This window comes from Talpa occidentalis, unplaced genomic scaffold (genome assembly GCF_014898055.3).
Source record: "Talpa occidentalis isolate TD23 unplaced genomic scaffold, MPIMG_talOcc4v2.1 talOcc4.10, whole genome shotgun sequence".
NCBI classification, from domain to species: Eukaryota; Metazoa; Chordata; class Mammalia; order Eulipotyphla; family Talpidae; genus Talpa; species Talpa occidentalis.
The window spans coordinates 63,814,194-63,829,287 of NW_023600993.1; positions in this window are offsets into that span (position 1 = coordinate 63,814,194).

Genomic DNA, 15,094 nt, shown 5'->3' on the forward strand with positions numbered 1-15,094 from the left:
GGAACTATCTGACTCCATGAGGAAAGGAAATATAAGAGTTATAGGAGTTCCAGAATGAGAGGAGAGTGACATAGGAACAGAGAAAATATTCAAGGAAATAATTGAAGAGAACTTCCCAAACATGAAGAAGGACATGGAAATAGACATACAAGAAACATGAGGAATACCAAATTTCCATGATGAAAGGAAAAATACAGCAAGACACATAAGAGTAAAGCTACCAAGAATCCAAGACAAGGAAAAAATAATGAAGATGGCAAGAGGGAAGAAACAGATAACATACAAAGGAAAACCAACCAGGCTGATATCATACTTCTTCGCAGAAACACGATGGGCAAGGAGAGAGTGGATGGACATAGTCAACAGATTCGTTGACAACAAATGCCAACCAAGAATACTGTATCCCGCAAAGCTTTCCTTCCTCTATGAAGAAAGAATAAGGACCTTCCCAGACAAACAGAAACTCCAGAAATTCATTACAACTAAACCCCCACTCCAAAAAATACTACAAGGAATCCTAAAGTCAGAACCAACAGAGGGATGAAACAAGACATATATTATATATATATATATATAAAACAAAATAAATAAATAAATAACACCTGCGAAAACTCAAACAAAAAGGCAAATACAGATGCTAACATATCAATATTGACCCTAATGTAAGTGGACTAAACTCTGCAATAAAAAAACACAGAGTCACAGGCTGGATTAAGAAACAAAACCCAACCTTTCACTTTCTCCAGGAAACTCACTTAACTACAAAAGATAAAAATAGACTGAAAGCAAAAGGATGAAAGCAATCCTACAAGCAAACAGGCCAAAAAAGAAGGCAGGAACAGCTATACTTATATCAGATAAAACAGATTTCAAACTCAAAAAGGTAAAAAGAGACCCAGAAGGTCACTACATTATGATCAAGGGAACAATATTCAAGAAGAAATAACACTCATTAACATATACTCACCAAATGAAGGAGCACCAAAATGTATCAACTATTATCATCTCTGAAAACAGACATCAGAGAAAACACACACATATTAGGAGACTTTAACACAACACTATCAACAATGGATAGATCAACAAGACAAAAAATAAGTAAGGACATTAAACCTCTAAATAAGGAACTAGAGCTCATGGGCTTAACAGACATCTATAGAACACTAAACCCAGAAAAATCTGAGTACACCTTTTTCTCAAGTGCTCCCAGATCATTCTCCAGGATCCATCACATACTGGGACACAAGACAAACATCAACAGATACACCAAGATTGAAATCATACCAACCATATTCTCTGACCGTGAAAACATCAGACTAGAAATAAAACATAAAAAGAAGGCAAGGAACTCTCGTACCTCATGGTGACTGAAACCCACACTACTAGAAGACCACTGGACTAATGTGGAGATCAAAGAAGAAATTAAAAATTAGTTTTACTTAAATGACAGAGAAGACACCAATTTCCTAAATGTATGGGATGCAGCAAAAGCAGTAATTAGGGGAAAATATATAGCAATAGAGGCTCACATCAAGAAACAAGAAAGTACTCAAAGAAACAACCTAATCTCTAAGCTCTAAGAACTAGAAAAAGCACAACAACAAAACCCCAAAACCAGTAGAATAAAAGAAATAATAAAAATCAAATCAGAAATAAATGAAATAGAAACTAAAAAAAAAAAAAAATTCCAAAAGATCAATGAAACCAAAAGCTGGTTCTTCTAAAAGATAAATAAAATAGATAAACCCCTAGCCAGGCTCACAAAGGAAAAATGGGAGAAGACACAAATAAATAAAATCAAAAATGAAAGAGAGGAAATCTCAACAGACACAGCAGAAATCAAAAGAATAATCAGAAACTACTATGAACAGTTCTATGCAAATAAACTTAACAATCTAGAACAGATGGACAAATTCCTACAACTCTATATTCACCCAAACCTAGATAAAGAAGATATAGAACACCTAACCACCCCAATTACAAGCAGTGAAATTGAAATGGTAATCAAAACCCTTCCCAAAAACAAAAGCCCAGGACCAGACAGATTTACCAATGAATTCTACCAAACATTCAGAAATGAAGTAGAGTCTGTACTTTACAAACTCTTTCAAAATATTGAGAAGGAAGGAACAATACCAAACATGTTCTATGAAGCCAACATTACACTAACACCAAAACCAAACAGAACGACACACAAAAAGGAAAACTACAGGCTAATGAACACGGATGCAAAAATCCTCAATAAAATTTTAGCTATCAGAATCCAACAATGTATCCATAAGATAATTTACCACGACCAAGTAGGATTTATTCCAGGGACACAAGGATGATTCAACATCTGAAAATCAATCAATGCAATCCAACACATCAACAAAAAGAAATATAAAAACCATATGATAATATCAATAGATGCTGAGAAAGCTTTCAACAAAGTACAACACCCATTCATGATAAAGGCCCTTGAAATTGTCGGGATACAAGGAACACACCTCAACATTATAAAGGCCATATATGACAAGCCCAAGGCCAACATCATTCTCAATGGTGAAAAGCTGAACGCATTTCAATTAAGTTCTGGAAGAAGACAAGAATGTCCTTTCTCACCACTTCTTTTCAATATAATACTGGAAGTCTAAGTCAGAGCAATAAGACAAGAGAAAGATGTATAAGAAATCCAAATAGGCAAGGAAGAAGTCAAACTGTCACTATTTGCAGATGATATGATAGTATACATAGAGAACCCCAAAAAGTCCACAGAAAAACTAATTTAACTAATCAATCAGTTTAGTAAAGTGGCAGGATACAAAATCAATGCACAAAAATCAGTAGCCTTCCTGTATACAAACAATAAATCTGAAGAAGAAGAAATTAAAAAAAAAAAAAAAACACCCCTTATATTATTGAAACAAAAAAATATCAAATACTTGGGAATAAACCTAACAAAAGAAGTAAAGGATCAATACAAAGAAAAATATAAAACACTGTTAAAAGAAATAGAAGAAGACATAAAGAAATGGAAAATCATGCCCTGCTCATGGATTGGAAGAATTAATATTATCAAAATGACCATCCTACCAAAAGCAATCTACAGATTCAATGCTATTCCAATAAAAATTTCAATGTCATTCTTCAAAGAAATAGAACAAATATTGATGAAATTCATATGGAACCACCAAAAACCCCAAATAGCCAAAAACCCCTTGGAAAAAAAAGAAGGGAATGGAGGCCTCACTCTCCAGGATTTCAAACTATACTACAAAGCCATAATAATCAAAACTGCATGGTATTGGAACAAGACTAGACACGTGGACCAATGGAACCAAATAGAAATTCCAGAAATAAACCCACAGATTTATGGTCAACTAATAAGCAAAGAAAGTTTGTTCCACAAATGTTGCTGGGAGAACTGGGTCACTACATGCAAAAGAATGAAACTTGACTACTACCTCACACCATGCACAAAAACCAATTCAAAATGGATCAAAGAACTAGATATAAGACCTGAAACCATAAAATATATAGAAGTGAATATAGGCGAAACACTACATGACATACACCGCAAAGACATCTTTACAGACACATCACCCAAAGCAGTGATAGTGAAGGCAAAGATAAACAGCTGGGACTACATCAAATTAAAGAGCTGCTGTACAGCAAAAGAGACAATAACCAAAATGAGGAGAAACCCCACCCACTGGGAGAAAATTTTTGCACACCATACTAATGATAAAGGACTGATCACAAAAATCTACAGAGCAGATGAGACTCAACAAAAACAAAGAAAATAATCCAGTCAAAAATAGGGAAGAAGAACTAAAAAGAAACTTCTCTGAAGAGGAAATGCAAATGGTCAACAGGCATGTGAAAAAATGTTCAACATCACTTGTAATCAGGGAAATGCAAATCAAAACTACAGTGAGATACCATCTTACACCAGTGAGAATGGCACAATATAAAATAATTAGAAACAACAAATGCTGGTGAGGATGTGGAGAAAAAGGAACTCTCCTGCACTGCTGGTGGGAGTGAAAACTGGTCAAACCACTATGTGTGGAGATTTCTTGACCTACTAAACATAGAGCTTCCATATGATCCAGCAATTCCACTCCTAGGTATTTACCCACAGGACACAGAAACATCAATTCCAAAGAGCACCTGCACCCCTATTTTATAGCAGCACTGTTTACAATAGCTAAGCTTTGGAAACAACCCAATGCCCAAAAATAGATGACTGGATCAAAAAGACGTGGTACATATACACCATGGAATATTACTCAGCATTCAAAAAAGATAAACACATGCAATTTGCAGCAACATGGATGGAGCTGGAAGGGATCATGCTCAGCGAAATAAGTCAGAAAGAAAAAGAAAAATATTGGATGGTCTCACTCATATGTTTAGAAAACTTAAATAAGGGACCAGGAAAAAGACTAATTGCAATAAAGTGAAAATCAAAATCAACAAGCAACTATAGACCAGAGACACACTACTGGGGGCAGGGATGGGGAGAGGAGGGATTGGAGTCAAAATAAGTGGGGTACAATTTTATGGGAAATATAATCAAAATGAAAATGCATACATTGTACAAAAATGAAAAATGATGCAAGAAATATATAAAAAATAAAAAAATTAAAAAAGAGGAAAGCAAAAGAGAAAAAATATGATATATAATACAGATATTTAATAGATGTCTTTATAAAATTAATGAAGTTGTCTTCAAGTTGTACTGAGGGATTTTTTCAATAAAAATGGATTAATATTTTATTTTATCACACTCTTATTAATTTATCAAGATTGCTTAATAATTAAGATTCAGGATTTAAGACACTGACTTATAAATTGAAAGTGACCTTAAGCATTCACTCCAGTAACTAAAACTTAAATTTAAAGATGGCCTGCTTTAAGAAATATTGAAATTTATGTGACTACAAAAGCAACCATAAGCTAAAAGGAAAGAAATGGAAGTATGATTCCTGACTTCAAACTTTACTATAAAGCAGCAGTCTTAAAAACAATGTGGATTTGACACCAAAAGACATACATGGACCAATGGAACAGAATCAAAAGTCAGAAATAAACCTATGCATATACCAATACCTAATCTATGAGAAAACATCCATGACCATAAAATGTGGAGAAGAAAAATGTGGTTTTACTGGAAAAGACCATAAAGCAGTACTGGGAAAATCAGTAAGCTATGCATAAAAGAATAAAGTTGGATTATTTCTTAATAACATACACAAAAACAATTTCCAAATGGATTAAAGATTTAGATATAAGACCTGCAACAATAAAAGACATAGAAGAAACTTTGGTGATACCTCCCATGATATTAATAACAGAAGGTAATTTGGGTGATTCAAACTCCATGGCAAGGGAATTAAAACCAAAAATAAATGATTATAATTACCTTAAGTTAATTTTTTTCTGTGTAACCAGCAAAGAAAAATAAAAAATGATTAAATAGACACCCTTTTGAATGGAAAAAAATATTTACACAATATATAACGGATAAGGTATTTATGTCCAAGATACAATAAAAAGAAACACACAATTAAAAAAGGTCAATTAACAAATGGGCAGCAGATATGAACAGATAATTCAAATAAAGAGGGCATCCATAGGGCCAAAAAGCATATGAAAAAAAATGTTCATCATCACTTCTAATAAGAGAGATGTAAATAAAAACTACACCCATAAGAATAACATACATTGAATAACACATATAAGAATAACATATATAGAATCCAATAACAAATTCTGGAGAATATATGTAGATGGGAATGTGATGGGAATGTGAACTGTTGAAACAAACCATTAAGGAAAGCAATCTGGATTTACTTAAAATATTTAAACAGAAATACTGTATGACCTAACAATGCCATTCTTGTACATATATGCATAGGAGTATCAACAAAAACCATCAACAAAGAAACCCATATGTTCTACAATATTTACAGCAGCATTATTTCCAATAGCTAGGATATAGAAGCAGCCTAAATCTCCTTCAACAGATGAATGGATCAAAAAGACGTGGTACATACATACCATGGAATATTACATAGCCATAAGAAAGGATGAAATGCAGCCTTTTTCAACAAAATGTAGGGAATTTAAAAATAATGTATACAGCAAAACAAGTCAGAATTAAAAAAAAAAAAAATGGACGTTCGTGTTACAGACAACTTGACAATGTATTTTCAGAAACTCCTGGGCAAACATTCTGAGAGTTCTGAGGTTAAGAAAGAGTAAGGAATGAATAGAATAAGGGAAAAACAGTTATTAAGAAGTGTTTGATAAAAAACAACAAAAAAAAGGGTTAAAGTCTATTGTGCCCATTTCTGAGGTATGGAAACTGAAGCACAGAGGAATAAGCAGCTTGTCAAGTTTGATTTAGGTTTTCTGATTTTAGAAATCTTGTGTAATAATTAATAGAGAGATAAATAGATTAAATAAAAAACACATAATAAACATAAAGATATCCTATATTTAATGAGGTCAAAATTATGAACTTCCATAAGGTGTTGTGAATGAAGACATCTGGACTCTTGGGAACATAAGAATGTTATACATGTTTACCTTCCCATTTTCCCCTAACGGGACATCACATTAACTAAGACATTGGCAAATGTAGAGCATCCACAGCTTCCATGAGAAAGAGTTATGGGATCAATCTTTTGTTGGGCACTGTCACCATGAACTTTTTATTTTTTATGGTAATGGTTGCTTAGTGGCAGCATTTAAACACAAAAGTACAATAATAAACTAAAGGGATGCCATGTCATGCCAATCAGAGTGTCTTGACCTTCATGTATCTTTGTGGCCAAGTTGATCAAGATGGTCCTAAAAGTTAAATAGATAACTATTTTCTCAAATTTATCAGTCAATACTTGGAAAAAATACACTTTATGTCTGATGAATAGAAACACAACTTAGGTCTTTACCAAAAAAATGAATAGTAATAATATTAATCTCACTAAGTTCCAAATGCAAGTGAAAGTCACAAAGGAGATCTCTGTATATATGGAAATTATACTGAAGCCTTTTCCCTCACATAATTCATGATAGATAGGGCATGGCTAAATCATATGTGAAACATTGGACTGCCTCTTCCCATATCTTTCTTATGACTTATAGCTTCAAGGTACTTCTATATTTTTATTTAATCTTATAATTTTAAACCAAATTTAGTTTTTCTCTCAAATATCAACTACTTACTCCCCCAGATTATAAACTCACAAAATCTCTTAATTGTAGAAGCCTCTGGATTCCTTTGAGGGGGTCCCTTGACATAACAATGCTTTCAAATCATGTTCTAGTTTGAAAGTATGAAAACTAGATCACAAGTGGTATCTTGTATCTGATGAGTCAATGGACCAACCTTGGATTATTTCCCTTATTTCTGAATGAATGTGAAGATAGATAATCCAGGAATTTGCAGAATCAATATGTTGGTTTATTGATATAATAAATGAAATCAAGAGTGGCTAAATTACAACACAATGAATCTAATTGTGAGAGGGAAGTGAAAGCAAGACTAAAATGATATAGATAATCAATGTGAAAATGTCAAAAAAGACTGTAATTGATCTTATGGAACAGATGATCAACTGACAGGGGAGTAAAATAACTGAAAGAAGAAAAAGTTTGGATAAATGATGGGGTGTCTAAATTTGTTAATTCTAATACTTCTAGAAAATATCAAAATCAATGAGATTATGGAAATGTGTGTTTGAATTAGGGTGAACAATGATTTTATTTTCTGTGATGGTATATATGATACTACAAATCAGAGACATCAGTATTTTGAAAGCACCATCCAAGTGAAAGATGAAGTAACTACAGGATGAAGATGGGTCATAGGTTAGATATCAAGAGATGAAGTGTTGAATCCTTAACAAATAAAGTAGGACATCTATAAAGGAGAAGAGACATTCTGAATTGACTAACAAGAGCATCAAAAGTATAAAGTTAAATTCAAAGTTGAAAAACCAGGTTGGGAAGTTCAGGTCTTCATTATATGAAGAATGAGAGTCAAAGTGATCTCTGTAAGTTAGGAAGGTCCTGGAGTGATGTGTCAATTGGAGGCAACCCGTCTTTTATTAAAAATGGAATGTGTACAAGGGGAAAGTTGAAGAAAATGAAGATGTAGAAAAGTTTATTAATTTTAGAAGAAATAACTCTAAAGCACAATGAAAAGAACCACTGAAAATTGTTAGGAGAGCATGGGAATGAGGGCTTCCTAATGAGAAGCGGCTGGCATACATTGTCCTAGGGACTGAATATACCACATGCTGAATACAGCAAGTATTGTCCAGTAAAGGTATCTTGTTAAAACATATCAGAAGAATGAATGTAAGTTGAGGTATTCCTTTTTATCTTATACTTATGGGGGTAGGGTGGTAACAAGTATCTGAGGAGGAGGAACATATTTCCCTAAGTCACATTAAGTGTTGTTAGCTTATGTTACCTTTATAAAGGAAGAGATAAATTTTCTAAAGAATAGAATGTTAAAAATAAATCTTGTATTTACTTCTCTATCCCATGTTCCATCCCCCCATTTCAGTATATTCTCCCAACCCACACACACGTACCTCTACTCTAAAAGTGGATTTGGGGAACACAATTTTCACTGTCAGTAAAAAGCAGTCCAAATATGTATGTGATTTGCACATCAAAGACATCTTTACAGACACATCACCCAAAGCAGTGATAGTGAAGGCAAAGATAAACAGCTGGGACTATATCAAATTAAAGAGCTTTTGCACAGCAAAAGAGACAATAACAAAAACAAAGAGAAACCCCACCAACTGGGAGAACATTTTTGCACCCAACACTAATGATAAAGGACTGATCACAAAAATCTGCAAAGAGCTGATGAGACTCAACAACAACAAAGAAAATAATCCAGTCAAAAAATGGGCAGAAGAGCTTAAAAGAAACTTCTCTGAAGAGGAAATGCAAATGGCCAACAGGCATATGAAAAAATGTTCAACATCACTTGTCATCAGGGAAATGCAAATCAAAACTACCATGAGATACCATCTTACACCAGTGAGAATGGCACATATTAAAAAAACTAGCAACAACAAATGTTGGCGAGGGTGTGGAGAAAAAGGAACTCTTCTGCACTGTTGGTGGGAGTGCAAACTGGTCCAACCACTGTGGAAAGCTGTGTGGAGATTTCTGGACCTACTAAACATAGAGCTTCCATATGACCCAGCAATTCCACTCCTAGGTATTTACCCAAAGGACACAGAAACATCAATTCCAAAGAACACCTGCACCCCTATGTTTATAGCAGCACTGTTTACAATAGCTAAGCTTTGGAAACAACCCAAATGCCCAAAAATAGATGACTGGATCAAGAAGATGTGGTACATATATACCATGGAATATTACTCAGCATTCAAAAAAGATAAACACATGCAATTTGCTGCAACATGGATGGCGCTGGAAGGGATCATGCTCAGCGAAATAAGCCAAAAAGAAAAAGAAAAATACCGGATGGTCTCACTCATAGCAGGAATCTAGAAAACTTAAATAATGGACCAGGAAAATGAAAAACTATAAGAAAGTGAAAATCAAAATCAACAAAAAACTATGAACCAGAGACACTTTTAGGGGGGCGGGGGCGGGAGGGGAGGGATTGGGGTCAGAATGGGGGGCGGCAATTGTATGGGGAATATAACAATAAAATTTATAAAAAAAAAAAAAAAAAAAAAAAAAGATGTCACAACCAAAAAAAAAAAAAAAAAAAAAAAAAAGCAGTCCAAATATAGAAAAATTTTCAGGGGAGTCTAAAGACCTCCTTTATCTTTTTCTTTTCTCCTTCTGAAATTGCAAAGCATTTTTCCAAAAATGTAATTTCCTGTACTCAAGTTTCCTTAAATCTAAAGCTGTTTTTGCTCCTTCTTAGCAATTACCAAGACTAATTGATGATTCAGACTAGTCATCAGGGGCTACTCCCACAGGGCCCACTGGTCTCTCCAAGGAGAATGTGAGCTGACTCCTATTCTCTGAATTTAGAATACTCTGACTTGGGATCAAAATTTTCTTTCATTCAACTTCAAATAGCCTTAAAACTAAATCCCCATAGCAAAAGAGTCTTACATATTCCTTTATAAGTTACCCAATCATGAGCCAGAACTTGAGATTGAGTAAAGTCTTTATATTACTCCATAACTAGAGTGGGCATACCATTTATCATCCACCAAGGGTTGTTTTGAAAGCAAAAGTATATACTATTCATAATTAAGTTGAGACAACTGATATGAACCAAGATTATTTCAGTGTGATAATGAATTTCTAACCTAACCAACCAGGACTTACACAATGCTCCCTTACAAATCTGGGGATTATGAATTAATGAAATACACCCCAAGTTCTTACAATGACAGGAATCCCTTATCTAAGTCACTGAACCCTTCCCACTATAGTCAGACTAACTTCAGTTAAGTTTACTACCATACAGAATCACTTAATAACCATTTATTCCATACATGGTGTAGGTTACTTAGTGGTAGCTGGGACTTCTATACATCCTGGAGGTTGGTTACAGTCTTTTCCCTAGTTTAACTCCATGCTGTAACACAGCTAAATCAATTCTAAAACTCTGGATTCTTCTTTAAAATTTTTTTAAAGGTTAACAAAAGGTTTATTTACAAGGGAAGGGGAATGAGGAAATGTACAAGTCAGGGAGAAAAGGGGGAGAAAAATTCTTAAATGTGTCCTACCCGTCTTGCTGACCTGGAATCCCAAATAACTGGCCGAGACCAAACCTGCCTGACCAAGATCACAAGCCATGTGTGCCCGACCCCACCAACAGAGAAAATGGCTACTTAACTCTGCCCTTATGTCCTCGCCATTTCCCTTTGGGGATCCTGGGATTTGTAGTTCCTGGTGTCTTGATGGAGTGGGGGTGGCATCCACAAAGGCTGTATGGAATTAGCTTCACTTTTTGCCCTCATTTCCATGGTATTGAAGATCAAATGTGTGGATGCTGGGGTATAGTCTCAGATGAAATTTTTTCTCAGGGCTCCCATTGGAAAGCAAACCTCTCTCCAGGTATTGTCCATTGTGGAAAGCAAAAGTCCTTCATTCCTGGGAAATTGCTTATCAGTCCAAGCCAAAAAAAAATAAAAAAACAAAACAAAAAACAAAACATCTTGAGGCATTAGCCAAAACAAAACAGCAAAGATATCAAATCACAGGAAAAATATTAAAATTGATTTAATTTATGCAAAAACAGTTTTTCTCAACCTTGACCCCAAATTGTTTCAACAGCATAGCAAAAGTTTGCAAACCAAATCTGTTTTTAAACCATATTACCAATTTTTGCATAAAATCACAGGGCAGAATAATTAAACATCAATTTTAGCTGCTTTGTTGGAATATTCCATAAAGGATCAGAGCGAACTCTTGACATCCGGTCCACCTAGGCTTTAAGAAGATAGTTGGTCTCATCAGACTCCACCTGGGCTTCCTCTTCTTGAGGGTATCAGGGCTTTTTCTTTTTCCTGGTTGTCCAGTGCTGCCCATGGAAGCAGCTTCCCCTCCTCCCTTGGAGGTCTCTAGAGCTTATGAACAATGCAATAGGTCAATAGGTCAATAGGTTCTCCTCTTCTTGGTCCAGCTCTGTTTCAACTTCCTTGTCGTTTCCACTGAAAGCCACACAATGAAACTCATGCCCAATTGTTTTAGTTTAAGCAGACAACATCCCAATGGAGGTTATGCAAAAATAGACTCTGAGATAAGTAGTAAAAAAATTACTACCACTATTTTCATGCTGTGTTGGTATCAAGGGGAGAGAAAAATGTGAACACAAGTTAGCTTTGCTGGGGAAAAAAAAATACAACAACATTGCTGCAGATCCTGGTCACTCAAAACAAGAAAACTTTGTGGGTTTTGAACAAAATGCAAAAAAAAAACAGCAGAAACAACAACATTCAATCTCTATGAAGTCACTGGCTTAGTTCAGTATTACAATGTTGACAATCAAAACATAACTTTTCTTTTTTTTTCTTTTTTTTTCCCTTCTGGCTTGACTTTATTATATTTTTCCCTTTTTTTCATCTTTTTTTTTTAAATTTTTTACATCATTGTTCATTTTTAAACAACATTTGGTTCCCCCCACCCCCTTAAAACTCTGGATTCTTGCTTTGTCCTTTTCCCATAAAAATCTCATGAATATAGCCTCCAAGCCTTAGTGTTTTTCATTTAGTTTTGTTGTTTTGAACTAACTGCAGTATTTCTTTGCAATATCACTTATTTATCCCCCCCATACAAATAATTGCAATTTTCCACTGCTTGTCTCTGGAAAAGCCCAGAATACTCTCACATATTCCTCTGAAAATCACTGTAAGGTTTAATGAGACTTCGTTGTCCATTCAATCTGCATTTTACAAAATCTCAGATTCAATAGTCAAAAATAAGGATCAGGGAGAGGAAGGACTAGGGTCAAAATAAGGGGTGGGGGAACAATTGTGTGGGGAATATAACCAAAATGAAAATGCATACATTGTGCAAAAATGAAAAATTATGTAAGAATTATATAAAATTAAATATTAAAAAATTTAGATAACAGAAAAAACTTTGCAGCTAATATAGAGTTCCCTCATACCTCAGCCCTACTAGTAACATGTTACAGTAGCATGGAAATGTGTTACAATTAATCAACTGATATTAAAACATTGTTATTAACTCAACTCCAAAAAAAAAAAAATAGAGATAAGTGACAACAAAAATAGTATGTAGCTTTTATTGAGAATTTGCAGTATACCCGACATTGTCCTCAAAATGTGTGAAACAGAAAGTGTTACTTGCAGGGAACTGACCAGGTCATGTTTAGGGAAGATAAGTCATTCTGTTAAGTGTCTTCTTCTTAGTTTCTGTTACCCAGCATCATTCGTGGTGTGAAAATACGATATAAGACAGGGGAAATTTGAACTTAGTAAAAAATTCGGTAATTGTGAAGCATGTATACTGAAAAATGTAGGTCTAGCTAAATGTTTATAAATTGCTTTGTTTCTTGAAAGATTTTCAACAGCATTAGTATAAGTTATTATTTATTTTCATTTAGATTGTAAATATAGCCAGAGAGCCATGGACAGACTTGGAAATTATAGACTATCAAAAATCGCTGCTTTTCTTATATTTTAGCTTTCTTCCCTCAGATAATTATCTGTTGCACAAAAATAGGTGTAAAAGGTAGTTATTCATGTCTAATCAAACCCAATGAATTTTAAATGAAAAAATAATATATTGAAATTAATAAATATCACTAATGTTGAGTTTCAGCTATAGTTGAAGCAATCAAAATGTTCTGGAAATAGTAAATTCAGCTACAACATCCTCATCTTTTCTTACTTTGTGCCTTCAAGCCAGAGATTTTTTTCTAGGGGGTGGATACACAATTTTTATGTTAACATTTTTTAATGTCAAAACTAACAGAAACAGCATTTATTTGGTCACCAGAACTTTTTAATCTCTAATAAGAAGGGATGGGAAAATGAATGTGAGGTTCCATGAGTTTTGAATAGGGCACCTAAGCAGGTATTGCTATCTACTTTTACATTAAATATTGTTTCCCTTTGCAGTATCTAGCAGTCTCCTCTAGGCCACGCATTATAGTTTTAAAAAGATATAACATGACCTCATGAATAACTTGAGTTCTAGCTTCATGAACTTCAATTACAAAATTTTATTGAATTCCACAGGATATAAGCTAGATCTAAGTCATTTGCATGTTAATCAAGTATGAAAGGAAAAGATGAAAAAGGAATGTAGTCTGGAAGATTGAAATGAACAACAGCTATAAAATGGAAGTGTAATGTCCTACATAGGGCACTTGTTAGTTAAAATGTGTGATCACTTCCAGTGACCACCAGTTACTCTTCTTTGTGTTGTTTATAAGACACAAGATATAAGTCAGCAAGAAGTTGTGTGGAGAGATGCAAGCGCTATTCTGATGTTGGAATTTCTAATGATTTGTTTACTACGGTCTAAGAAAGATTTTGTGTGCAATTAACTTTGTTTTTAATGGTCACTTTTTCAGGATAATGAGTGTAAGTAGTCGCATGAACAAAAAGCTCATTTGTTTGCCTTAAAATAATTAATTCTTTATCCTCCATTTTGCGTATTTTGATCTTAACATTTTGAAGAAATAAAGCCTTGATTTACTAGTATATCCCAGTGACTGGTGGACACTAGCAGCCCCTGGCTTGTCTGGTATAGAATGAGTAGTTTGGATTAATTATTTACTGAATTTCATTACAGTTTTGGAATCCAGTCATTTTATGAAGACATGTTGTTTACTTGTACAGAAAGATGATTCACTCATGATTATTACCTTTGATTTTGTGACATGTGGAATATTCTGTAAAGCCAGCACTACCAAGACATTAGCTTATATAATTTAGTGGAAAACAAGTTTCAAAAGCTTATTTTTATTTGATATGAGTGTCTTTATTTTGGATTCCTATTTTCTTCAGTTGAAATAGAGTTTTTCTGTTGATATTTTATTTTGATTCTATATTTAGAGGCTCTATAATATTTTTCTTTATTTCCCCAATTGCAAAAAATAATAATCCACACATGAAGTTACAGGTGAAAATTTTACTCAAACCCTATGCAGTTTTGAGTTTCTCAACAGAATGTGTCCAAAACCACATTAGGATGCTCCTCTAGTTGCAAATGCTGGAAAAGCTTGAGCAGTCAACTGCCCAGTAAGATTCCTGTGAAATGAAGAAGTGAAGTTTCTACCTCTGGAGCCAAAAGAATGCTCTCCCAATTTTCCTTAAATGGTTTTCTTTTAAAGGATATTTATAAATCAATTATCTAATTTTATGTGTTCTAATTATAAGGGGGGGGAAACTAAGGCCCAATTCAGGAAAGATTGATTATGAAAGTATAAGATGGAAAGTCATTCTGTCATGAGCCTGTAAGAGAGGAAGATGCACACATGCCCGAGTCCCCTGAGGGGAATTGGAAGATGAAGTCTATCATCACAGAACTGGTGCCTCTTCCTTTCCAGTTGAGCTCTTAGATGGATCAGTGGTTTTGAAAGCTTATGTAAAAGCTTGCAGACATCACA